This window comes from Acomys minous (genome assembly GCF_964271855.1).
Source record: "Acomys minous genome assembly, chromosome: 4".
NCBI classification, from domain to species: domain Eukaryota; kingdom Metazoa; phylum Chordata; class Mammalia; order Rodentia; family Muridae; genus Acomys; species Acomys minous.
This window is the reverse complement of record NC_140486.1, coordinates 125,290,407-125,315,983: the sequence shown is the minus strand read 5'-3', so window position 1 is coordinate 125,315,983 and position 25,577 is coordinate 125,290,407. Positions and strand designations below refer to the sequence as shown.

Here is a 25,577-nt window from a genome sequence, read left to right as displayed (position 1 = left end):
CTCGAACTCACAGAGATCCACCTGCCTCTGCCCCCCTGGGTGCTGGGATTACAGGCGTGTGCAGCCAACTGAGTTATTTAGAATTTCACATTTTCATCTTCTGCTGTGGGATGGTCATGCTCAACACGCTACATGAAACAGAGAGAACCATTCAGCTGATCCATGTTCAGCCAACCCTCAACAGTTCAAATGTCTCCCCGAGGCAGCCAGCCAAAGCACCCATGCACTCTCTTACTCTCCAACTAAGTCTGCTCTATAATTTTTTCAGTGAAAAATCATTTTCCTTAATATTGACGTGGCTTAACATCATCACTGGTCCCATGTTGAGATGTGAAAAAACAAATGCCCTTTTTATTACTTCATATGCACTATCACCCTTACTCAGCAAAGACTGACTACATCGCTGTGACTACACACAGCTGACTTCTGCAATGCCACAGGTCCTCATCACTAGCGCACTCAAAGCAAACACAATTCCCACTTCTCAAATGTGTTTTTCTTCACCAATGGGGATTAAGTGAAGCCAGAGGAGCACTTGGAGTGAAGAATGGAGGGAGAATTTCAGGGTCACATGACATCCTACAAACACAGAACTCTAAAAATCTTCACTGTCTCACTGGCCCTGTTACTTTTTTTCACATCTTCTCCTGTTCCCAACAAACATCCCGATGGTTCAAAGTTGAATCTGATCAATCAGATATCTACAAATATACCACTGATTTAAATATAAAGTTACAGATATTTACATTCGTATTTTCAAAGAAAATTTCTTCATGGTGTGATTGTTTAAAAATTTCTGATGAAGATATGACTATATATAATCTAGCATGTTTTAAATGATCATGAGTTGCATGTAAGTATGTTTACTTGCTTGTTTGACTCTGAAGCTCTGTAGCCCCTCCCCGTTGCTGAGGTAACAGCATCTCAGTGCTCTTCCACTAAGACTCGCTCTTCTCATCATCCTTCCACATGGTTTGGATGACACTGAAGTTCCTACAGTGGGCGGATGGCCTCCCGCAGTAGTTCAGGAATGGACAGGGGCCCACCGGGACATCTCCCCCGCACTCCTGGCTGAGGGACCCATAGCCTCATGCCCACTGCTCCAACACCCTATCACTGAGCCACATCCCCAGCACCTCACCCAACATTTCTCCAGGAAGCAAAGTTCTCTTTCAGCTGACGTTGCTGAACTGAAAGAGCTTTAAGTTTCTACTTAACAATGAACCAACCCTGCCCCCTCCCAAAAAGGCTAGAAATGGAAAGGCAAGTGGAGAAAATTCACAAAACATCTTGCTGTAGGTCTGCATTCAGTGTGAACAGATGAAGTTTCTGGAACTTGGAAACACTGCTAAGAGACACTTCTCATGGATTACTCATATTCCTACATAGACAGGGCTCTCCAAGCAAAAGGTGCAAGGGCTTCTTCACATAAGGGACAATGCTGGAAGTAGAGACAGTGTCTCCCTAAAGAAAAGGGGCAATTTAGATGTTCAGCCTACTCTCCTGGATGCATATAAAGCATATAATGGTAACTATCTGGCCCTGTCACGTGACCAATCCAAAGGGACAGGCTGAGAGAAGCACAACTGTGGCTTCTCTGGCCACTCTCTTCGTTCTAACTAACTCCACCTAGGTGAGCCTCTGACACAGGTCTCTGCTCCTATAGGAATCATAAACTAGAGCTGGGGAGAGCTGGGGAGATGCTCAGGGGGTGAGAGCACTGCTCTACAAGCATGACCATGAGTCTGAAGCCCAGCATCTGTGTGAGAAACTGCTCAGGCCTGCCCATGTCTGTAGCTGAAGCATTGTTGGGTAGAGATGGGCAGATCCACGAAGCCCAACCTAGGCAGTGAGGCAGAGGGCTTCACACAGACACACACCTACAGCAAGCTGGCGCTGGATGGCAAGCAAGGAATAGTATCCTCACTTCCTACAATGTTACAGAAAGCAAATAGCTGTCTTAATTATTATTTCAATCAACAACTATTAGCTGAAAGCTATTAGCCATGCAACAATTTCTACACACACACATCATGCCTTCATGGAGATTATACTTTAAAAAGGAAAATCAAATTTAAAATATTTTAAAAGTTTGTTTAAAGGGCTAGCTGTGACAATCACTATGAAGAAGAAAACCTTAGTAAGAAGCCTGGGGGAGGTAAACTAATGATAACAGAGCAAAGGCCTGTGCAGGACAAAGGCAGGCGCTATGGTCAGATGTGGAGGAAGAGCATCCCAGGGGCAAATGAACAGAGTGCCTGTTTAGGCCTCTGGGCAGTGCATGGTGGGGAGAGTAAAAATCTTAGCGAAGCTCTGTGTGGAAGAGAACAGAACCACGGACAAGCTCATCTGAGGAGCGGGAGCAGCACACTGAAGACTGAGTAGCCAGTCAGCAGGTTTTCACAAGGGTGAAGGCTACTTTTGGAGAGCATCAGAGCAGCAGTCTCCCTAGGAGGGATGCTAAAGGAAAGGGGTACGCTGATCTAGGGTGAAGGAAGCAGAGGTGTAAGAATTAGCCAGATTTCAGAATGTTTTGGAGGCAAAATGAATTGTGCCCAGTGGCCATGGAGGAGCCATTCAAGATGAACTGAGAACGATCTCAAAGACACGGGGTTAAGCAAAAACAGGACAACACGGCCACCGTCAGAGCTGGAAGTGTGGCTTTATGAAGTGGCTTCTGTCCTTTGAGTTCTAAAATAACCCTGGCAAATGCAAAACTTCATGTCAGAAATCAAGTGACGAGCGGCAGCCCCTTAACATGTAGGACTGAAGCAACAGAAAGTGAAGGAAACTTGGTATTTCTCTACTACAGGGTAAGAAACCAGCAATGCCTAACATGCAAGATGGCTGGCCAGTCACTGCTGTGTAAACCAGAGTGGGCGAGCAGGACTGAGAACCACTGCAGGCTCCATGTTGACAGTTTTCCTCTTCTGAAGGGAGGTTGTAATCTCTCATAGTTTGAAGTCAACCTGGTCTACAAGATATCAAAAAATTAAAACTAAATTTTAAAATAAATAACTGCACTCCTACCTGGGCAAGTTAATTTTAAAGATGCCCCTTTGCACTGCGCCCATGCAAAGAGCATTTTAGGTACTAAGTGCCTAGAGTATAAAGATCTCCAAAACAGTTATACTACAGAGACAATTCTCACCATAAAACTGATCTTCACATTTCTATAAAATTAATGTCATTTATAACAAAGGCTGTAGTGCTTTCATTAAAGTGCTTTCAACTCTTTTCTAAGTTACTTGAACTTTCAAATGTGTATTCTTCATCAGCAATTACACAAAATCAGCAAATAGTATATGCTATTATGTTACACAAAAGACCAGAAAGCACAGGACAGACTTTCATTTAGGGAAAGAGGAATTCCCTTGATCTCATCAATAAAAGTACTTGTTACTGATGAGTCAGAGGACATTTCTGATTACTTTCTTCAATAATTCCAAGTAGACCCAAGTTTATACTACAGTGATATGTATCACTGCCAACACCTCCATTCTGACATGCTTGCGTGGGAAAGGAAGACAAAGTCACAGCTGATACCTAGAACCTTCACACTAGTTATCACAAACGTAAATATCTTGAACTTGGATGGGGGGAAAAAAACCTCGAGAATAACCAACTTAAATCAAAATGTGTGCTGTGGGATGGGACGGTAACTGCTGCATAATTCAGCTGGTAAGTCCTTGCTGAGGGCTTCCTCAGGTGCACCCAACAGCCATATACCTTCTGCACATCTGAACTGTTTTAAGAATTAGCGTTCTACAGAGATTCGATTTTACACCAATGGAACGAATGTGATACAAAGTGGGAGTCCTAATAAGAAATTTAGTAACACTTACCATCACTACCAATATTAAACCAATACTTTTCGTTCAAGTGAAAGGAATTTACAGTGCTCAACCAACAACAAATGACAACCTAAGCTGAAAGAAAATACTTTAGGAATTGGGCCTATTGATCTGACCCAGGAAATGGGAGGAAAAACCCTACAATGCACATAATTCAGTGTGCAGATATGCATATGTAGTAACAATGAACCTTTCTCATCTAGGCTGATGGTGTCCCCTTTAACAGCCAAATACCACCTAACAAAAAACAAAAACCTCAGCCGGGTGTGGTGGTGCACGCCTTTAATCCTAGCACTCTGGAGGCAGAGGCAGGTGGATGGCCATGAGTTCGAGGCCAGCCTGGTCTACAAAGTGAGTCTAGGACAGCCAAGGCTACACAGAGAAACCCTGTCTTGGAAAAAAACAAAAAACAAAACAGAAAAACAAAACAAAAAACAAAACTCTCAATACCAGAAATAAACCCACTTTTACATTGTTGGCCAAGGCTATGCAAGAGATTCCCAAAACACAGAACCTACAGCTGTTGCTCTTGGTTACCACCCAGAGGTAAAAGACAGCAGTGGTATCCCCATGCGTCTCAGAAACAAGACCCAGAGGCCCCTGACTTGGAACTGATCTGAAGGACCCCTCTCTAAGGACTAGCTTTATCTTGTAAGCAGTTCTAGTTCATTCTTCTCTCTCTCTCTCCCTCTCTCTCGCTCCCTCCCCCATCCTCCCTCCCTTCCTCCCTTCCTCCCTCCCTCCCTCCCTCCCTCCCTCCCTCCCTCTCTCTCTCTCTCCTCCCTTCTCCTCCCCACCCCATCCCCATCCTCCTATCCCCAAAGCAAGCCCCTAATTCAATGCTCTGTTTTGTAAGGCTTGTCTTGGTCATGGTGTCTCTTCACAGCAATAACATGAACTAAGACAGAATCATTGTGTCAGCACCAGAACAGATAAAAACTGATGCAAAGAGCGGAACACAAAAGCAGAGCATGTCCTAACTCCAGGCATTTTTACTTACATTGTCTCATTTCTTCTACATAACTACTGCATGAGGTAATTTTATCTTACTCATTTAATAGAAGAGGAAACTATGATTTGATGATATTAAGTAATTTGTCCAAGATCCCACAAAAGAGAAACTGGGGCTGAAACCCAAGTTATATGGCTTCCAAACAAACCGTTCTTCTTTTCACTCTCCCAACCTGGCAAGGGACTCTGTCATTAAAATCTCCAGGCTCTTAATTAATACTTACTAAGGAAAGAGAACATATCAAGCTTATAATGAATGGTAATAATGTAGACTAAATATTAGTCACAGCTTTGTAACTACAGATGAAATTTTAAGAAATAATTACAAGTTATGCGTGACATTACATTTTTTAAAGCTGAATATGTAATACCCCTAAAATGGAGAGATTTTTGTTAAATTTTATTTTCTTAGAAAGGTAATAAGTGAACGTCAGTTTACCTATATATTTTGAATTTCAAAAACTCTTAAAGGCTCCAGATGTGGGAGCCACACATCAGTAAACTACATGCATGGTAAACTGTGACTGTACTTGTTCTGACAGAATAAGAAAAAATAGCTATTTTATTCTGGTTTCTTTGTTCCAGCTCTACCATGTCCTCTACTCTGTTCTTCCCCAGATGTGGAAGCATCTGGGTCACTATAGCCAGGTTATGACACCAATTTACATACACATATCAGTTCACAGAACAGTGATGGCTGGTGGAGTACTACCTGTTAAACAGCAAGTTGTAATTATTTCCCAAATCATTAACTATGACAGAATTACTGGTGACTTTTCTTCTATGTATTTTCTCAACTGATTTTGAAGAACTCAATTTGAGTAACTAAATGAAAATGGGAATTAAAGAAGGAAGGAGGAGGAGAGAGGCAGGGAAAATGGAGCTCTGGTGAGAACCTCATAAGCAGCTCAGCCTTTCTAAGCTTGCTCAATTCACTACTTAAGCCCTAGAACTGTGGCCTTAATTCCCTTTGATGCCTCAATGAAACATCAGGTAGACCACAGTAAGTATGCCAAAGAAATGAAAACCTGTCTTAAACATCTTTAAGTTCTGATATACATCTCTTAAATATTTTAGGAATTAATAGATAAAGATAGGTATAAAATATTTCTGAAATTGAAAAGGACACAAATATTTAAGAAAAGTGAAATACTTTCCTAAGACAGGAAAGATACAATTATATGTGTGAAACAATGTCGCTTCCACTTTTACTCCTTTATTAGTAACTGAAGTTCAGTCTAAAGATATTTCTTTATTAACATTATGAGACAGCAATGAAGATAGTTTAAAGTCCTATTGAAATATTAGTAAATGAAGTCTCCATGAAGTACATCTAAATTAGCTGACATTTTTTTAAGTTTACATTTTCAAAGTCTTTTTCCACCACAAAATACATTGCTCTAAAACAATATATATAATTGATGCAATTTATTCAGTTGCATTATCAAAACACTGAATAATTGACCATCTCTTTGCCTTCACTCCAAAAGATGTTCAGCACCATCTATTAGCACAAATCCAAGGTTAAAATGAAGCTTTGATTTTTATGGCAAGTTTGTAGATTATCTTTCCTATGGCTACCAGAATGCTACTTACTAATTTGGGCCTGAGATACAAAGATACTTTCTTCCCAATAGCTCACAAAACCACACAGAGTAGTCGTTCGTGTAACTAAATTATTATTAGCTTTTTTTTTTCCCTGTTACTATTTAGTTTTACTGTTTCCACTTATAAACAAACAAGTGCCTTACGGTATTTTGGTCTTCTACACAGGTATGTTAGATTTCAAATCCGATCATTTCACTTCCCGGGTTGTTAATGTTTACTACGGAAAAGCAATGTAAAAGAGATCGCTGCCATATAAATGACAAGCACAACTCATTTTTTTCTGTGTAAAGTGAAATTTTTCTTGATGCTAGAGAAAAAGAGCTGCAGATCTGAAATGTTTACAGAAAAGTTAGAGCTACATGGCAACTAAGAACGAGATTCAAGTATTTTGTCTACAAAAGCCTAGGTTACTTCTCCCACACAAATGATTGCAGCCTCTGCAGTACAGCAGACGCTCATTCGCAGAACACTACATCATCTTTGCTAGTGTATATTAATACTGTCAATGCCGAAAAGAAACAGATCTTCGCCAAAGGTCTTTTATGGAAGAAAACCGAAAGTGTTCCAAGAATGCCTATGTACTCTCTTAAAACATCCCCAGGACCTTTGAAAACCCTTAACTCTAGGGCTATCAGAAAATCTGTTCTTGGCTGTAAAGGAGACACGCAACCTTTCACATGCTGAGGGTCTTCTATGACCCACCATTAAGTCTACATACGGGTGTATACGAATAGTCCCTACACTGCACAGTCTGTTTGCAATACTTGTACTTTGAATCCTGTTCTCATTTCACATATGGATTGCAAAGTGCTTTTTAGACGTTAACCATGAAAACAGTGTTGGCCTCATCTTCAGATTTTTTTTTTACATCAAACTTTTTTATACAGTGACTTCAGGTGAGAAGGTTTTCTTAAAATGACTGAACACTCCTGTACAAGTTAAAAGTACCATATGTTAAGAGTGATGGCGAGATCATTGTGAATATATCCAGCTTCTTCGGAAGTAAACATACCAAAATCTTACATCATCACAAGGTGGATGAAAACAAAAGGTTGCCGTAACAAATTTAGACTGCAATGGCATTCTCAACAAAATCACAAATGTAGAGTACAAAGCGACCACCACCTCAAGGAAAACTTAGTTGTCCAAAAGCGCCCTAGTCCTTACCAAAACTAACCTCATGGATTCCTATCAGGGAACTGATCCTAAGAGAAGACACCAAAGTGCCTCCAAATACCTCAGACCCCTAAAAAGCCCTGAGGGCAAAAATCGCCCCTAAGGAGTCCAGACGCCTCCAGGGAGTCTCTCTCTGGACCAGACTCCAGAAGGGCAGCAGTCATCAGCAAGACGCGCTGCAGGGGAGGCCACACAGGGTTAGCGGGTCCTGATGGGGAAGGGGCTGCGGGAACACCAGAGGCTAGCTGCCCCAGGGGCGGGCGGCGAGGGGTGGGTGAGGAGACTCGACGGGGTGTGGGCACCGTGCGCGCGGAGCGAGGAGCGCGCGAAGGGAAAGGGTGCGGGCTCCCAGCGCCGCGGCCCCCCGACCCCGCCCCACGCCCCGCAGACCCGAGACCCGCGACGGGGCGGGGCCAGGCGCCCGCCACGGCCGGCACCGCCCCCTCAGCCTCCCGGTCCGGGCGGGTGGGAGGGCGGGCCTGGCGGGCCGGACCTAAGCCCAACCCGGAATGTTCCATCGCGGGCAGCTCGAGGACGAGTGACCCCCGCAACCCGGGGCGGGGACGGAGCTGGCTGAGGCAGGAGGAAGAGCCTCCGCGCAGCCCGCGCCCGCTGGGCCAGAGCCCGGCGCCCCCCTGCGGGCGGGGACGGTTGCCCCCCGCGCTGCGCTCGCCTTCCGGCCTCCTTCCCACCTCCCGGGGCGTTGCCCCGAGCAACGGTGCCTACGGACCGCGGCGTGAAACGCACCTACCTAGAACCTGACAAGCAGGAGCCCCTCAGACCCGGGAGCCAGTCGCCACCCGGCGTCACGGGGGCCGTTCCAGCCAATGGGCGCCGCCGTCGGGAGCCTCGACAGCCAATCCCGCTGCACTCCGGTCTCCGGGCACCCTGAGACCTCAGCCAATGAGCGAGAGCGGGGGGCGGGAGCTGCCGCCGGCCCCAACCCCCTCCTCTGCTACCTCCCAGGAGGCGGGCGCGGCCCATTGGCCCGGGCCCGCGGGGGGCGGGGCTTAGCGGGTGGGCGCGGGCCAGGGTTGCGGGGCGTGAAGGGGCGTGCGCCGCGGCCGACGCCCTGCGGGCCGGCTCCCGTCGTGGCTGCTTCTCGCGGCTCTAGGTCCTGGAGGAACCCGGTTCTCCGAGCCCACTCTCGGACAGCGCGGCGGGATGGAGGTGGAGGGGGCCTGACAGGAAACTCGGGGAGGCCGGCAGGGCCGAAGCCGGGAAGTGGCCTGGCCCGGGTGATAAGCTGGGGCCGCCGGGAAGGGTGAGCCCCGCCGCCCGGCCGGAAAGGAGGCGTGACTTAGACGTGGAGCGCCCGCGGGGGCACGGGACAGGCGAGCGCCTGGTCTCCCCACCCCGAGCAGGCTGCGCACCGGACTCTACCTTCCCGCGTTCTGCCTGCGTGTGCTCTACCACGTGGATCCCTCCACAGCGCCTTTTGCGTTTCTGCAGAGCGCTCAGAACGGCCTTTCTCGCTCCTCTGCTCCCCGGTGCCTGAGAGTCTCTGCAAGCAAGTGCATGCCGTGGAAGGTCTACCGCGAGTCCTGGGAATCCGCGGTCCCTTCGAAAGTACTTACCTCTAGGATAAAGTCTAGAAAGCGAGAACCCAAACTGACTTGCTCTTCCAGTGAGGGCTGTCTTCTGAAGCGCTGTTCGCCAGTTTGGTGCAAAATGAGTAATGTGGACTGAGCGGATCTCACTAGGTGATCTGGAGCTCTGGGATAGGTGTTACTCGTCACGGAGCGTCACTCCTGTGTTGCTGTAGCATGCTTTTTAAGGCATTGTGTCTTGTACTTGAGTTCAACCAGATTCGTTGCCTGCAACAAGCCTAACAACTCCATTTGCACTCCCACCCTTAAAACCGTTGAGTTAGATGAGAGCCAAAGGATTGATCCTTTTTTATTTTAAATAGTTATTCATGTAAGTTAGTTTCAAAGCCCAAGAATCCAAAACATAAGGGCACACAGATGTTTAAGTCTTACTGTTGAAAATGAGTGAGATTCTCTCCCCCTTCTTTTTCTCAGAAAACAAGTGTTAAGTACTCTTGTCAGATGTATGATCGAGGAATAATAATTGCTCAAGAACTTGGAATATACAGGGGTTGTGAGTCGCTGTTAAGAGTGCTTAAAACCGTGGCTGAACCTCTGCGAGGTAGGGAAGCCCCGTACAAACTGGGAACCAGTGTCTTTCAAAGTTCACAGATCCCAGAAGAAATAGTTGCCCCCTTATCTCTCAGTTTCTGTGAAATTCTAGAACTCTAAACTTAAATTGCGAAACTACCTCGGGGATAAGGATTGTTTTTTCTTTTAAAATACAGTAACTAACTCAGATGGCCACCCCAACAACCCACTATAGATGTGACAGAGCCAAGTTCTCTTACTGAGGACTAGTTAGTATTCATTATGAAAGCCTAAATGATGGGTTGTGTCTACTCAACTACAGACAGTGTGAGATCTGTGCCTTTGCAATCTCTTACCTAATGCCTGGGATATGCATCACAGTCTAGTTTAATGTCTTATTTGACAAGAAAGGTGCCTGCCTTCTCTCATTACCTTGTCAACGAACTCCGAATCTTATTTTTAATAAAATGAAAAATTACAATGTTTTCTGGTTTCGTAGTTCTGTACTTAAATGCATAAACAGCCTCTTAAATGCAAATTAACTTTCTATAAGCAATGAATGTTGTATCATGTCAGTGTGGGTGAAATAAATAAAAGTGTGTGCATGTATAAATGGTTTGAAAAAAAACGGTATAACTTGGCACTGTTTTACCAAGCATGCCTTTTCCAAGAACCTTAGGCTTTACATCTTTATAAAAAGAAAAATAATCAGAAGATTTGCAGAAAATAGCTTTAAGTACAATAAAAATGGACTCTATAATACAATAAGGATAGACTTCTTTGGTATAGAGTGCGTGGGTTTACATACAAGAATGGAGTCCGCTACACTAAGGTAGCAATCTTCTGTTCTGTTATTATCCTGTTCCCACTTGTTCAATCAAGAAACATAAGTTACCCACCATATGTCAGCATGTACCATGTTAAAAATGTAACTTTGCAATTTAAAAAAATGGTCCCTGGGTATATAAAACACATAAATTTAGCCAAAAAATAAAAATAAACTGGGAAATTGCACACCTAGTTTTACTGGTTTTCCCCCGTGATCCTTATCACTTTGCACTGGGACACATTTAACAAATAGTTGTTTTCCACCTTCAAAAATTCTGAACAAACTTCCCTGTACCTTGTAGGTATGGGGCAATATAGGAGAATGGGGAACTAATTTCCCGTCTAGGTGATCCATGAGCTTCATAAAATGCTAATCACCCTGAGTAGAAGTTACTAACAATTGATTTATAGATCTGTTTTCTTCCATTAAAATTTAGATCTCTACCAGGAACTACCATTATTTGTGAAATACCACAGTATCACTAGCTGTAAGCAAACAAGTCCTCATCGTGTCATCCATACCAAAGTTTACATTTTAATAAAGTAACTTTCCTGGAAGGATAATATAATGTGAACATTAAAACTAGCTAATTGTTTTAAATATATTCTTTAATTCTTTACTCCCTTTTAGTTGGTATCACTCCACCCTATCTTTCTCCCTCTCTTGTTTTCCTGTTTAAAATTTTCTCATAGACTTGAGGAATCTTGGCTGTGAGCCAAGTTAGTTCAGCAATTCCTTCGTCTGTAATCTCTGCCTCTTCTCTGTTCCCAGCCAGTTCCTTCCATCTGCAACTGTTCTCTTGCTCACTTTTATACCTAACAAGTGTACATGCCACGCCTAAAGTAGATACAGTGCTGAGGGGTGCTGAACAGAAATGGCATTTATGCACACTACACAGTCTGTTTTCACAGGATATAAACGTCATTGATTCTGAAGAGTGTTCACTTTAAATGAATACCTTCACTATAGATCGCGTTTGGGTGAAGTGCAAGATGTTTGTTGTTTGGGCTTTCCGAACTTCAAAGCACCTAAATATGTTTACACTGGTTACAAACCTGTATGTGGAAAATAAGGGGAACAGAGGGAAGAAAGGTGAAGTAGATAAGAGGAAGAAAACTACAGTCTGCAAAGTAAATGTCAAATCCACTAAGAAGACTTCATAACCGCCCCTCCCAGACAGCGGCTGCCTGAACAGACTCACGTTGTTTTCCGTGGTTCCTTGGTTTTCTGTCTCCACTGAGAAATGCTACCACCAACATTCCTCATCAAGACTTGTCCTCTTAAAATGCCCGCAGACTATTCGAGGTCTCCTCCTTTATTCAGCCTTTCTTTCACCAGGCCTGACCTGCCCTTCCCTTGATTGCCTTACACCTAGTCCTCTGCACCTTCAAAGACAAGGCTAGAACTTGTGCTTGACAGTGCTTAGAGTCATGACTTTCCCCGTGTGGTCACCTGAGGGTCCCTTTGGGATGGGGGGATGGCTCAGCAGCTAAGAGCACTGCCTTCTCATCCAAAGATCCTGAGTTCAATTGCCAGCAACCACATGGTGGCTCATAACCCTCTATACTGGAATCTGATGCTCTCTTCTGTTCCTTTCAACAGCAAATACACTTAGGTCCAGGTCACTGGGTATCCAGCTGCCTAAGGAGAAGGAGCAGAGCTGAACACAGAATTAGTTGGAAGTCTGTGTAATCTAAGAAATGTGTAGGCCAGACTCTCAGATCACTTCCTCCATCGGGCTACTAAGGAACAAAAATATTTCCTTCTAGCCCTGTGCTGAGCTAGACCACAACTCAATGCAGAAGAGAGTGAGCCCCTTCCCATACAGTAGAGGAAGCAAGCAGAGAGCCACACACTTCTCTTGCTTAGCGCCTGAAGTCTCCAGGCTTCTGGGCACAGTGACTTGTCTGAGAAGGAATATTTTATGTGCTTAGAGGCTCTTCTCTATGACATAGCCCTGTTCCTTGCCTAAGCACATCAGAAATGAAGTGTGCAATCTGTAAATTCAGCTAGAAAAAGGCAAATGGATATATTATCATGTTTTATGTAGACCTGCAATCATGGCAGTCAGATACCAAACCAAAGAGGAGAGGGCGGGGCTGGAACAAAATAAATCCAAAGGAGAGATGAGGGGAAAACACTTTTTTAATCAACTGTGAATGGTTTCCTTTAAAAAGAAGATACTGGCCTAGAGAAATGGCTCATCCAGTGGTTAAGAACACACACTTTACTCCTGCTCCATCCAACTGGAGTTCAGTTCTTAGCACCAAGGTCAGATGACTCACAATAGCGAGTAGCTCCAGCTCCAGAGGCATCCAATGCAGCTGTCTTCCTTGGGCACATGCATTCACATGAACATGAACACACACACACACACACACACACACACACACACACACACACTATACATAATCAAAGCTAACAAATACAAATCTTAGAAAGGAACATAGTGTGTGTAAGGAAACAAGATGTTTATCCTGAAGAAATATTTTGTTTGTTTGTTTGTTTTGTTTGTTCTTCAAGATAGGGTTTCTCTGTGTATCCTTGGTTGTCCTAGACTCACTTTGTAGGCCAGGCTGGCCTCGAACTCACAGAGATCTGCCTCTGCCGCCTGAGTGCTAGGATTAAAGGCATGCTTAGCCCAAAGAAGTATTTCGAAAATGCAACGAGTGTGGCCATGTTCCCTGAGGAGAATGAGTCTTCCCTCAGCAGCCTCAGGGCCCCGCCCATCCATGTTGAAACTTTGAATGGCTTGATCTCGTCAGATCTTACACAGGTAACCACAGCTACTGTAAGTTAGTCTGAGCAACAGCCACAGAAAAACCAAGCCAGATCTGTCTTGTACCACACAGCTCCCTTTGCCAACTATCTCCAGCTATAAAATACTCAATCCCTCCACGTTTGACTTCATATTTTTAATTTACATGTAGTAAAATGTGTAAACATGAGCACTACATAGAGGGAAGAAAGTTCTAGAACTCTCCCTTTAGTCAGGCAGCAGTCTTCTCCCTGAACAGCGGCTGGCAATGACTTCTGTTTGCCTGTTATAGTTTAGCCTTTGCCAAAATGTCGTTGCATGGAGGCTGCCTTTAAGATGTACCCATGCCATTGCTGTGACAGCTTCTTCCCCAGTAGCACAAGGTAGAGTTTCATTTTTGTTTATCCATTTACTGATTGAGAAACAGAGGTGTTTTTAATTTTATGTATATGTGTGTTTTGCGGGGTGTGTGTGTGTGTGTGTGTGTGTGTGTACCACATGTGGACCTGGTGCCCTGGAACTGGAGTAACTGGTGGTTGTGAGCTGCCGTGCAGGTGCTTGGAATGGAACCTCTGTCCTCTGGAAGAACGGCCAGTGCTTTTAACCACGGAGCCATTCCTCAGGCCCCAGTTTTGACAATTAAACATAAATTGTTATAAGCACTCCCAAAAAGCATTTTGATTATATAAACATAATGTCCATTTAAGTTGGACAGATACCTACTAGTAAGACTCGGGGTGTGTGTGTGTGTGTGTGTGTGTGTGTGTGTGTGTGCGCGCGCGCGCGCGTGTGTGATGACAGGCACATGAAGCCATGGCTGGCTTTTTAGTAGGTTCTAGAATCTGAATGCAGGTCCTTCTGCTTGTTCAGCCATCTCTGAGCCCCAGCTGAGCTCTGTGGCTCTACCCACTGAGCCTTTTCAGCGCTGGCAAGTAATATTTAACTTTATAAGGACCAGGCAAATCATAGTTTTGATACAGTTGGTCGCCCACAAGGAAACTGCCCTATACTTCTCACGGTATTCAAAATTAACCACAGGCCTAATTAGAAAAGGTAGAAAATGATAAAGCATTCAAAATACCACACTAAAGAAAATCTTCTGACCTTCAGTTAGGAAGAAAAGGTCTTAGCTATAACACCAAAAGTACAATAGTGAAAGAAAAGTGTGGAAATAGACTTGATCAAAACCACAAAATTTTAAGAATTTTTCTTAAAAACAGGAAGTATTGCTCTATGACAGACATGACAAGAAAAGACATACAGGAAATACATGCAAATCACATGCCTGATTTAAAAATTTTTAAAAAGCAAGCATATATTCAGAATAGAATTCCCTCCCAGCATTCGGGAGGCAGAGGTAGGTAGGTCTCTGTGAGTTCAAAGCCAGCCTGGTTTACAAAGAGAGTCCAGAACAGCCAAGGATACACAGAGAAACCCTGTCTCAAGAAGAAGAAGAAGAAGAAGAAGAAGAAGAAGAAGAAGAAGAAGAAGAAGAAGAAGAAGAAGAAGAAGAAGAAGAAGAAAGCCTTTTGCTAGGCCTAGATCAGTGCTGAGAATAAATTAACTTCCTGAGTAGTGCAGTCTCTAGGCTCCACCCCCGACTTTTCAGACTACAGATTTCCCTTTTACACGGGTGCAGTGCACTTTGTGCTGTCTTGATGCCATAGACTTATTAGCTCAGTTTTGCCCCACACCAGAAGGGAATGCAGCAACCATGTACGCAGAGTAGATGCACACGAAGTACATCTGCTCAGTGGGTAGCAAGAGGTGCTTGCTACCTCTCAAGCCTGATGGGGGTGTTCCACTGGCTGCCCCACTAGGGGAAAGGAGAGAACTGACTATTGCAGGCTGTTGTCTGATCTCAACATACACGTTAGCATGTGTGTGTGCAGTAAATAAATAAGCATGATAAGATATGTAAGATCAGAGTTTAGTACTCCTCATAGGTCTTTGTTCTACTTTTTGGATAAAATAAAATTATCACTTTACATAGATTGTCCCTGTAGCAGTGACATTAGCTTAAAACTATGACCAAAGCCACGAATTAGCCTGAGCCAATCTGTTTTGCTGTCCCTTAGATCTGTTACTTAGGATTGAGGTTGATGTACAAGTGGCCTCCTATGCTTTGAAGCTTTAGTATCCAAGTAGCTCGTGACCTCCAATCCTGAGTAACATCTCCAATCCTGAGTTGAGATTATAATTCATATTACCTACTTCATGTGACTTATTTCGTAGCATCTCTGGCTTATTCTAACTTATTACATGTGGGAAAAATTGGCTTCATTTATTTGTAGAAACAATTTCAAGAAAAATAAATTTCTTCTTACTTGAAACTCAAAGTTTACGTTATAAAGTCCAAAGACTGTCACTAAAAATGAACTGAATGATATAATTTCTTCCTACTTGTAACTCACAGCTTATCTTATAAAGTCCCAAGACTGTAACTAAAATGGAACTGAGTGACATAAAATTAGCACATTAAAATTTTAAAAATATTTTTTTAATCTGAAATAATCCCCAATTCATTAAAACAATTTTAACCTGTCAGGCAATAGTGGTGCATGCCTTTAACCCAAGATATGTTAACCTGAAAGACTTGTTCCAAGCAAAAGAACAGAAATGAAATGATATCCAGTCAATCCACAATTTTAATTTCACTGTTATTATTCCAGAATTGATATGTTTCATTTACATAATAAATTATTGTCTTCTAACCATATTTAATGGAGAAATCTGTTTTAACATATATTTTTTTTACTATATAGTATAGTTTCTTAAGCGTCGGTACGTGCCAGCATAAGTCTTCCATTCCAACAGGAGGGACCGAATAGTAAGTAGATAATGCCATCTGGGCGGAGTTAAAGTCCATGTAGAATAGTGCCACAGGGTGTGTGTGCTGTTGCTAGGGACAGGGAGAAACTTAGGTAGCAAAGGAGTCTGAAAAGATGCGACTTGAAATGAGACCTGAAGGTGAGGAAGGAGCCAGGTACAGGGAGCTCTGGGAACAGAATGTTCTAGACAACAGTTACAAATTGCTGTGGCACACCCTGAGGTGGAAGAGAGGAGGAGTGAGTATTACAAGCACAGAAGGACGGGTGTGACGAGAGCGCAGCGAGAACAGAAATAGAGTAAAACACCATGAACAGATGAGATGTTACAGAGGGTGAGACTGTGGTTTTTTGTTCTACTTTTATTCTGATGCACTGGAAAAAGGCCAACAGGGATTTGTGTAGGGGCTGTTTTGAAAATAGTAAATGTTGTTTTAAAATTGTTTCCTCCTCTTCCTCCTCCTCCTCCTCCTCCTCCTCCTCCTCCTCCTCCTCCTCCTCCTCCTCCCTTGCCCCCCCATCTCACTCTCCAGCCCCAGACTAGCCTGGACCTCATGATGTACCCCAGGCTGGCCTTGAACTTAGAGGTGACAATGTGAATCCCCTCACCAGGCTGCCAGCAGAGTTTTAAGCAAGGGAAAGAGCTGTATGGTCAGTTTCACTTTTCCCCTCAAGATTTAGTTAACCAAATTCAGTCATGTGATTTTCATCTTCTCCAAACCAAGCCAGGAAGCCTTTCTCTCACTTTGAATCTGTCGCTTTATCTGTTTCTAGTCTCTGTGCTCTTCGCAGGAAACACAGGTGGACGTAAGAAACAATTCTGCAATGTCTTCACTGTGCAAATTTCCTCCCATCAGGCCACATGGACAGACTGACAGGCTCCCATCTCTGTTTAAATTGTTCAAAGTGTAACCAGGGACCTAAAAGAGATTTAAGGATGAAAGTGTATGTAAGACACATAAGCCTAAGGTGCATATTAAGGCAGCTCCTTCCTTGGGCATTAGCCCCAGCCAGACAAGTGCTAATGAAGACTTTTTCCTTCACTCCAGTATGCAGAGTGGTTTCTCTCTGGGAAGGCTTATTATTGCTAAAACACAGATAAGAGGTATTTTTAATGTGACAAAATTTTCAATTTGCCTGATTCTCTGGTGGCAAGTGTCAGAAATCCATCTCCAGCATCCTTAGGGACACAAGGCAAATAGTTGAAAAGATGTGGGAAGAGCTGCTGAATAGCTCTGAAGGAAGGGTAACTGGAAAGGCTCAGATAACTGTACCAGGGTCTAGATTGTGGCCAAGATTCACTCACCTCCTTTCTCCACTTTGTCCTCATTCCTGCACTTAATTTTTTTTTATTCTCTCCCCGTTTCACCTCGTATAACTGCATACTGCATTAAATTCTCTGTCTGACAAAATCTTCTATGTGACAGGGAAAGTGTCTGATTTTTACAACCCACTGCTGCTGCAATCTAACTTATCAATTCCAAGTTGGCAAGATCCAAGAAGGACTTCAGACCACTGGGGTATGCACTATACATCTGAGCCTGGCAAGAGCACAGCAGGTTTTGTTGAGATCCCATAGTTGAAGGGAAAGGCAACACTTCTTGGGAGACTAGGTACCACTCACGAAAGCAGACTGCCTATCCCGAGCCGCTATGGAAGGCCTGCTCATGTGTTACCAAGAGGAGATGGATCATATAGGGACATCTTGAATGATAGTCTACATTTTAAAACACAGAGCCTATCTGTAATTATTTCTTCTTTAAAAATTGGCTATACGAGGCTGGAGAGATGGAGCAGAGCTTAAGAGCACTGTCTGCTCTTCCAAAGGTCCTGAGTTCAATTCCCAGCAACCACAGGGTGTCCCACAACCATGGATAATGAGAACTGGTGCCCTCTTCTGGCCTGCAAGTGTACATGCAAGCAGAACACTGTATAAATAATAGGTAAGTGCCAGGTGTGTGGTGTGGTGGTGCAAATCTTTAATTCCAGCATTCGGATTGCTCTGAGTTCAAGGCCAGCCTGGTCTACAAAGTGAGTCCAGGACAGCCAAGGCTAACACAGAGAGACCCTGTCTCGGAAATAAATAAATAAATAAATAAATAAATAAATAAATATTTTTAAAAATGATGGCCTGTATGTTATGTTTTTGTGATAATTATGTATTAAATACAGTGAAGAAACATGTAGAAGGTTATCATGGGGTTTATATTTAGATTTCATAGAGTCTGTGTGTCTTAAAATTGTATAGTAAATCATGTAAAGTGCTTAAAATTGTATAGTAAATCATGTAAAGTGGGTGCACGCATGAGACAGACTGCTCTAGTAGGGAAAGACTTGGCTGGGCTTGGTGGTGCACGCCTTTAATCCCAGCACTCGGGAAGCTCACTGTGAGTTCGAAGCCAGACTAGTCTACAAAGTGAGTCCAGGACACCCAAAGGCTATACAGAGAAACCCTGTCTCAAAGCAAACAAACAAACAAGCAAACAAAAAAGCAAAAACCAAACAAAAGAAAGAAAAAAAAAAGACTCAAAGACTTGGCTCTGCAGTCAGGCCGCTCAGGAGAAACCGTAGCCCAGCTGGTTAACTGATCTTAGTCAGCACACATAGACTGCATACTTCAGCTATGGGCCTCGGAGAATAACACAAAAGACGTCAAAGGGCAGCACTGCCAGGAAGCTCACTAATGTGTATGAAGAGCTTACAGTAGGAAGAGAATTTGGGAGATGTCAGGTTTTTACTTTGTTTGCTGTAGTGGAGATTGAGCTCAGGGCCTGTCACAGACTAGTTAGGGACCCTGGCTAAGCGGCTTCTATAGCCCTAAACATTATTAGCTGGTTATTTTAATCATAGTCTTGGGGGTTGTTTGTTTGTTTGTTTGTGGTTGTTAGTGATGGTGATGGTAATGGTGGGTGAAGCAAACAAGAATGCAAAGAATCCATTAAAAAAAAAAAAGCCTTCCTAGAATTATAGAGCTGGGTCAGCAGGCAGAAAAAGCACTTAGTGCTCCACTAGAGTCCTGGAATTCAGTTCCCAGAACCCATGTCCTGCGGCTCACAACCATCTGTCACTGTCACTGTCACTACACCTTCAGGAAGCTCTGTCACTCCACCTTCAGGAAACTCTGGCCCCTGAAGGCCCAGGGACTCACAAGCACAAACCCACATACAGGGGCCACATATAGGCACAATAGTAATTATTATTATTATTTTGAAGCCGGAATCCTTTGTTTCAACTCAAAAATTAAATTACCTAATCACATCCACATGTATCTGTTTATAACCGGATGTTTGTTCACCCAGTAGTCAAACCACAATGTAGCAATGGCTGTCGTTATTCCTTCAGAAGCGGTAAAAAGCAAGCTTTGATTGATAAGGAAAAGCCCAGGCATTCTTTATTGGTCGTTTTCCTGGCATCTTGTCCTTAAAGCTTTTGCTATGCAGTGATAGATAGATCATTGTCTTCGTTTAGGAAGACCTCTTTAGTACCAACTTAATCCATCACCAGTGATTTCAACAACAACAACAGCACAGATACTTGTGTAGCAGTTATGGCTTGTGTTGAGTCGCTGTGAAGGTTCGAATGCGGAAAGTCTCCCACGGGATCAAGTGTTTGAAAACGTGGATCCCTGTTGTGGGTACTGTTTCTGAGGGTGTCTCAGCCTTGCTGGAGGAACTGTATCCTTAGGGGATGGGCTTGAGGGTTTATGGCTTGCTCCACCCACTTCTACTTCATTCCCTAGCTCGGTGTTGGAGAGGGAAGGCGGGCCCTCTCGGCGTCCTGCTCTAGCGGCAGCTCCAAGGCCTTCACCGCCATTGTGGATTCTCTCTCAGGAACCATCAACCGAAGTAAACTCTTCCTTCTCTACGTTGCCTCAGTCATGTTTTATTATCTCAACAACAGAAAAGTACGGCCAAACGTACAGTAATCTGTGTTTGTTTCCTCTCTCAGCCCCAGAGCAATGGGATGGATTGTGCATTGACCCCTGAGGCTCATGTTTTTGAAGTCTGTTCGGTGCCTGTTGGTGCGTGACCTTTAGGAGGTAGGACCTGGCAGTGGAAAGCAGGTCCCTAGGTGTGCAGGGGACCTTGAAGGCTATAACATGTTCTCTATGCACTGGGCTTCCTGGCCTGGGCCTTGCAAACAGCCAATGCCACACCACCATGGACCAAGCTGTTCTGCCTCTCGCCTGTCTTGACGCATTTTTTACATAGGTCCCTTCAGCTGAGCCAAGTGAGTATTGCCTCCGTTGCTTCTGCCAAGTATTTTGGTCACAGCAATTACAACATACTCATAAGGTCTAAAGAGGACCACAGACTGGCCCTCCACTTCCTTGTCCTAACAGTGTTAAAAACAAACAAACAAACAAACAAACAAACAAAACTTGTTTGTTTGTTTGTTTGTTTGAAACTTTACATCATTCTATCTCAGTCTCTCCAGGGCAGGGATTGCAATTGTGCAGCACCAACCCTGGCGAGAGAATGCTATCACACGCACCCTTGAATTCTAATAAAGATATTTAATGTATACAAACGCCCTACACTGCTCAGATACATGACAAATGTTTTTACTACCCACTGTGGCGGTTAATCTTGGTTGTCAGCTTGACTGGCTCTGGAATCGACTAAGAGACCTGCCCCTGGGTGGGTCCTTGAGGAAGGTGATCTGGAATCGACTAAGAGACCTGCCCCAGGGTGGGTCTTTGAGGAGGGTGATCTGGAATCAACTAAGAGACCTGCCCCTGGGTGGGTCCTTGAGGAAGGTGATCTGGAATCGACTAAGAGACCTGCCCCAGGGTGGGTCTTTGAGGAGGGTGATCTGGAATCCACTAAGAGACCTGCCCCTGGGTGGGTCCTTGAGGAAGGTGATCTGGAATCGACTAAGAGACCTGCCCCAGGGTGGGTCTTTGAGGAGGGTGATCTGGAATCAACTAAGAGACCTGCCCCTGGGTGTGTCCTTGAGGAGGATTAACTGAAGATCAAAGATAGTCTAGAATGGGCAGGGACTCCCAGTAGCTGCCCAGATTTTAGGAGGCCTACTTTTGTCCCCTGACCTCTACTTCATGGCACTGCTGTAGCTACACTGTTATATCCCCTGCTGAGGTGTTTTCTGGTGTTGGAACTCAGCTTCTTTGGCCTTCCAACAAGAACTAAGACCACTGGCTCTCCAGGAATGTTCCAGGTCCTCAGCCCCAGATCGAAACCGCTGAGGCATCTGGCTTCTTGCATCAAACTGCCAGGCCGGATTTCCAGCCTTTCTAGCACACAGACGGCCATTGTTGGAGTACCCGTCTGTACTGTATAATCCAACCTAATAATGTCCTTTGTAATATATACTCTCACTCTATTGGTTCTGTTCCTCTAGAGAACCCTGATTAACACACACACACACACACACACACACACACACACACACACACCTCACAGTCTCATTTAAGCCTTCTAAAAATCCTGTGGGATAGATACTTATATTATCCCTATTTCTAGATATATTTTTAAAAAGAGGCAGAGCGAGTTTGAATGTGTGATTTACCAGCTTACAGCTGTGTTGGCATAGGCATTGTGACTTGAAACAGGGTGACCTAGTACAGAAGCCACGACTCTAACCACTCCTAAGCGTCCTCGCCAGTCAGGAACCGATGAATTCCTCTAGGATTCAGAGCACTAAGAGTGGTTTTGAATAAGGATAACCAAAGTCCATGGAAACAAAGGGCACCGTGGGGGCTTTTCTATGCAGCCCAAACTAGCTGCAAACTCGTGATCCACTTCCCTTATCCTTCCAGGCGCTGGGATTGCAGTTGTGAACCACCATGCAGCTAAAAAAAAAAAATCTTTACAAGCAGAAAATAGAGTCGGGCGTGGTGGCACTTAATCCCAGCACTCCGGAGGCAGAGGCAGGAGATCACTGTGAGTTCGAGGCCAGCCTGGTCTACAAAGTCTACAAAAGCGAGTCTAGGACAGCAAAGGCTACACAGAGAAACCCTGTCTCGGAAAAAAAAAAAAAGAGTAGAAAATAGGATGGCTGATACTAAAATCTCTGTGTAGCTCTGCAAGTCAGACAACCCTAAGTTTGGGAGTCACAATAGCACTTCCCAGCTGAAGACATCTCTGATCTTTATTTTCAACTTTAAAAACGAGGGTGATGCCGGGCGTAGTGGCGCACGCCTTTAATCCCAGCACTCGGGAGGCAGAGGCAGGGGAATCTTTGTGAGTTCGAGGCCAGCCTGGTCTACGGAGTGAGTCCAGGACAGCCAGGGTTACACAGAGAAAACATGTCTCGAAACCAAAACCAAAACTAAAACCAAAACCAAACAAAACAACAACAACAACTGAGGGTGACAACAGCACCAACCTCATAGCTGTTGTGAGGAATAAGGGGACAACTAAAAATGCTTATGGCACCTGGCACTTAATAAATGACCCACAACTGTTCACTGATATTCTTCCTTTTGGTATTTTATTCTTCTCCACCTTCCCATCCCCCACACCCTTTTCCTTTCTGTCTTTGTGTTCCAAGGAGTTTTTCCTACAAAGCTGAGCCAAGGTTGAACGTTACTGACACTACCGTTGGGCAACCAGATCCTCACATTTGTCCTGTAACTCTGTTTACTACCCACCAAATCCTCACTGATTCAGCGTACCATTATAGATTTTCATCCACCAATTATAATCCAGAATGCCCCCTGGCATCTGGCTTACGAGTGCCCCGTGTTGCAAATCCCAACGCGATGCTTTGAGAGTGCGCTGCACAGTCCTTGTCTTACTTCTCAGAAAACTTAGGAGTCGTTCCTAAGGGAGCAATGATTGCTTTGCCTTCCATATTGAATAGAAACTCTGAAAGAACAATATCAACTTTTAAAATGAAATTATAGGCCTGGAAGGGAAGCATAAATGCAAAAAGGAGAACGCCTCATTATTGCTCCTTCAAGCTGCTGGAGTGAAAGTCCAATCATTGCATATCCCAACATCAAAAAGCCTCTTGGAAACACTAAAGAACATCATTATGCGCACGGCAATAAAATGAGAAAGTTATTAGTCGGAGACACTAAGAATAAAGGAACACCAAGACAGAGTCTTAAAATGGATAATATAATAAGTTCAGTAATAAGTATTCTTCTGAGATAGCGCTACGATTTTCCAAGTGAAGCTGAGTTCCTTGGGGTTGCCCAGTTGGGAGCGACATTATTGTTTCTTTTGTTTATTTAGTCCACCTGCCTCTTGGCTAACCCATGCAGGATTGTTTCTACCTATATCTACCTAAGCACAAAGAGGTACTTACTTAATTTTGGTATTGGTGTTTATATGTGAAGCAAGGCTTTTTTTTAAAGACCCGGAGAGTCGACAACAGGCTTTTGAACAAAGACTGCGCTTCCCAAGGACCCGCGTTTTGCCATCTTGACATATCCCACTAAATTGCCTTCATAATGCAGAAAGTTCTCCCTGCAGAACATCTCTGAATTACTGCTGCCCAGCACCTCAGTGAGCCTAGTCACTAAAAGTTTCTTTTTTAGCTGATGGTAGTACATTTAGAATTAAAGACAAACCGTCACTTTCCCTGGCCATTTGATTTACTTATTTAGAGTAAGCTTACATTTCTAATGGAACCAATCAAGTGCTCAGAGTTCAAGAACTGGCCAGCAGAAATGAAAAAAAAATCTTTTTGTGGCAGTTTGAGTGAAAGTGGCCCCCAGAGGCTCATTGCGTTATTAGTAGGTGAGGCCCTTTTGGAGGAAGTGTGTCACTGCGGGGTGGGCTTGGAGGTCAGGCCCGGTGTCTCTCTGGATCGCTGGCTGCCTGTGGATTCAGATGCAGACTTCTTGCATCCTTCTCCGGCACCGAGTGGGCTTGGATGCCACGGTGCTTCCTGCCACCACGGCAGGGACTAAACCGCTGAACTGTAAGCCAGTTCCAGTTAAACGTTTTTCTTTAAAAGAATTGCAGTGAGGGCCTGGAGAGATGGCTCAGAGGTTAAGAGCACTGGCTGCTCTTCCAAAGGTCCTGAGTTCAATTCCCAGCAGCCACGTGGTGGCTCACAACCATCTATAATGAGATCTGATGCCCTCTTCTGGCCTGCAGGTGTACACGCAGGCAGAGCACTGTATGCATAATAATAAATAATTTTTTTAAAAAAAAGTAAAAGAGTTGCCGTGGTCATGGTGTCTCTTCACAGCAATAAAAACCCTAAGACAGTGTTCTAAGTCACGTCTTTCAATTTATTAGACTGTCACGGCAATGGACTATCGACACAGACATAAAAGAGGCTTTCCCGGGGAAATCTTAACGCTGAAAGATGAGCAAGCCCCTAGCCAGAGGAGACACTCCATTTTACCCAGCTCTAACAATGTGTCCCACCATCTTACAGGTTAGGACTGAAGCTCAAAGGTAGCTCGATGGTGTGGGCAGTCACCTCATGACCTGGTTAGCCTCGATGCGCACATTCCTTAGCCTGATGCTACTTCAGGACCCCGAAAGTGGTGAGTTCCCTGGGTCTCTTTCCCTCTTCCCAACGTGGGCACGGTGAATCAATGTCTTCCCTGTCTTCCATTTTGAATTTGGCTCCTTTAATTAGCTAATTGAGGACGAGTGGCTGGACCCACACATGGAGGCACAGGTGGCGACCCCAGAGATTCGGTAACACTTTCAGCCTCTAAGAACGCAATTTCTAATGTTTGATTCTGACTCCCCGCTCCCTCCCGCCTGCCTCCTCCACCCCACCCCACCTCCATCCCCCCACCCCGGTCTTTTTGGCAGCCATGCAATTATAAAGCTCTGAATTAACCAAGGAGGCTATAGGGCAGGCAATAGAACTAACGTTTACCTCCCCCACAGCCTGTTGGTTCTCTGTAGAGGAAAAACGGAAGCCCTAGTCCCACACTCTGCCCACAGGTTAGGAAACTGCGGTTATGGGCTCTTTCAGATCTCTCACCATATGAAGGTGTCTAGGGCAATAATCTGAGCCGGAATCAAAGCACACAAGAAATCGGTTGACAATAATAGTCAGAGGTGGTTTTTGTTTTTTTCTCCCACTCAGCAAACTGTAGAAGTTTAGGGAAACAATTGCTTCAGTTCTCTGCGATTTAGATGTCAAGCCTTAGCAAGGGTAGCCGGTACAGGGACAAGACCTCAAAATTGGGCTTCCTGCTCTACCAGATCAGGACTAAGACAGCCTAAGGCGTCGCGCAGACCTAAGGCCAGGCCCCGCCCACGGAGGGAGGTCCAGCCCTAACCAGCGAGAGCCAAGAGAGGAGACCCTCCGGCGTCCTAGAGCGGCCACAGGGTGGTGCAGCAATGGGCGGAGCGTCTCCGGGTCCGGGGGAGCTGGTGGGCCGGGTGTCCCCACGCCCGCTGCCCTGGGCTAGCCGCTCCCCCGCCCATAGCGGCCTCTCCCCAGCAGACA

The 25,577-nt window shown here is 44.6% G+C and overlaps 1 protein-coding gene across 11 annotated transcripts in view; it reads right to left on the bottom strand.

Moving 5' to 3' along the window:
• FER (FER tyrosine kinase) overlaps positions 1 to 25,577 on the bottom strand; it is a 298,017-nt gene that overhangs the window by 256,434 nt on the left and 16,006 nt on the right. For 2 of the 11 annotated variants that reach the window (XR_014778440.1, XR_014778441.1), the window contains exon 1: positions 8,401 to 8,573. The exons of 3 other annotated variants lie outside the window; for them this stretch is intronic. The gene's annotated coding sequence lies outside the window, so the exon portion shown is untranslated. Of the gene's footprint in view, positions 1 to 8,400; positions 8,575 to 9,226; positions 10,376 to 25,577 lie in introns of those variants that run through there. 6 more of the 11 variants (XM_084778102.1, XM_084778106.1, XR_014778442.1 and 3 more) reach the window with 5 other exon arrangements.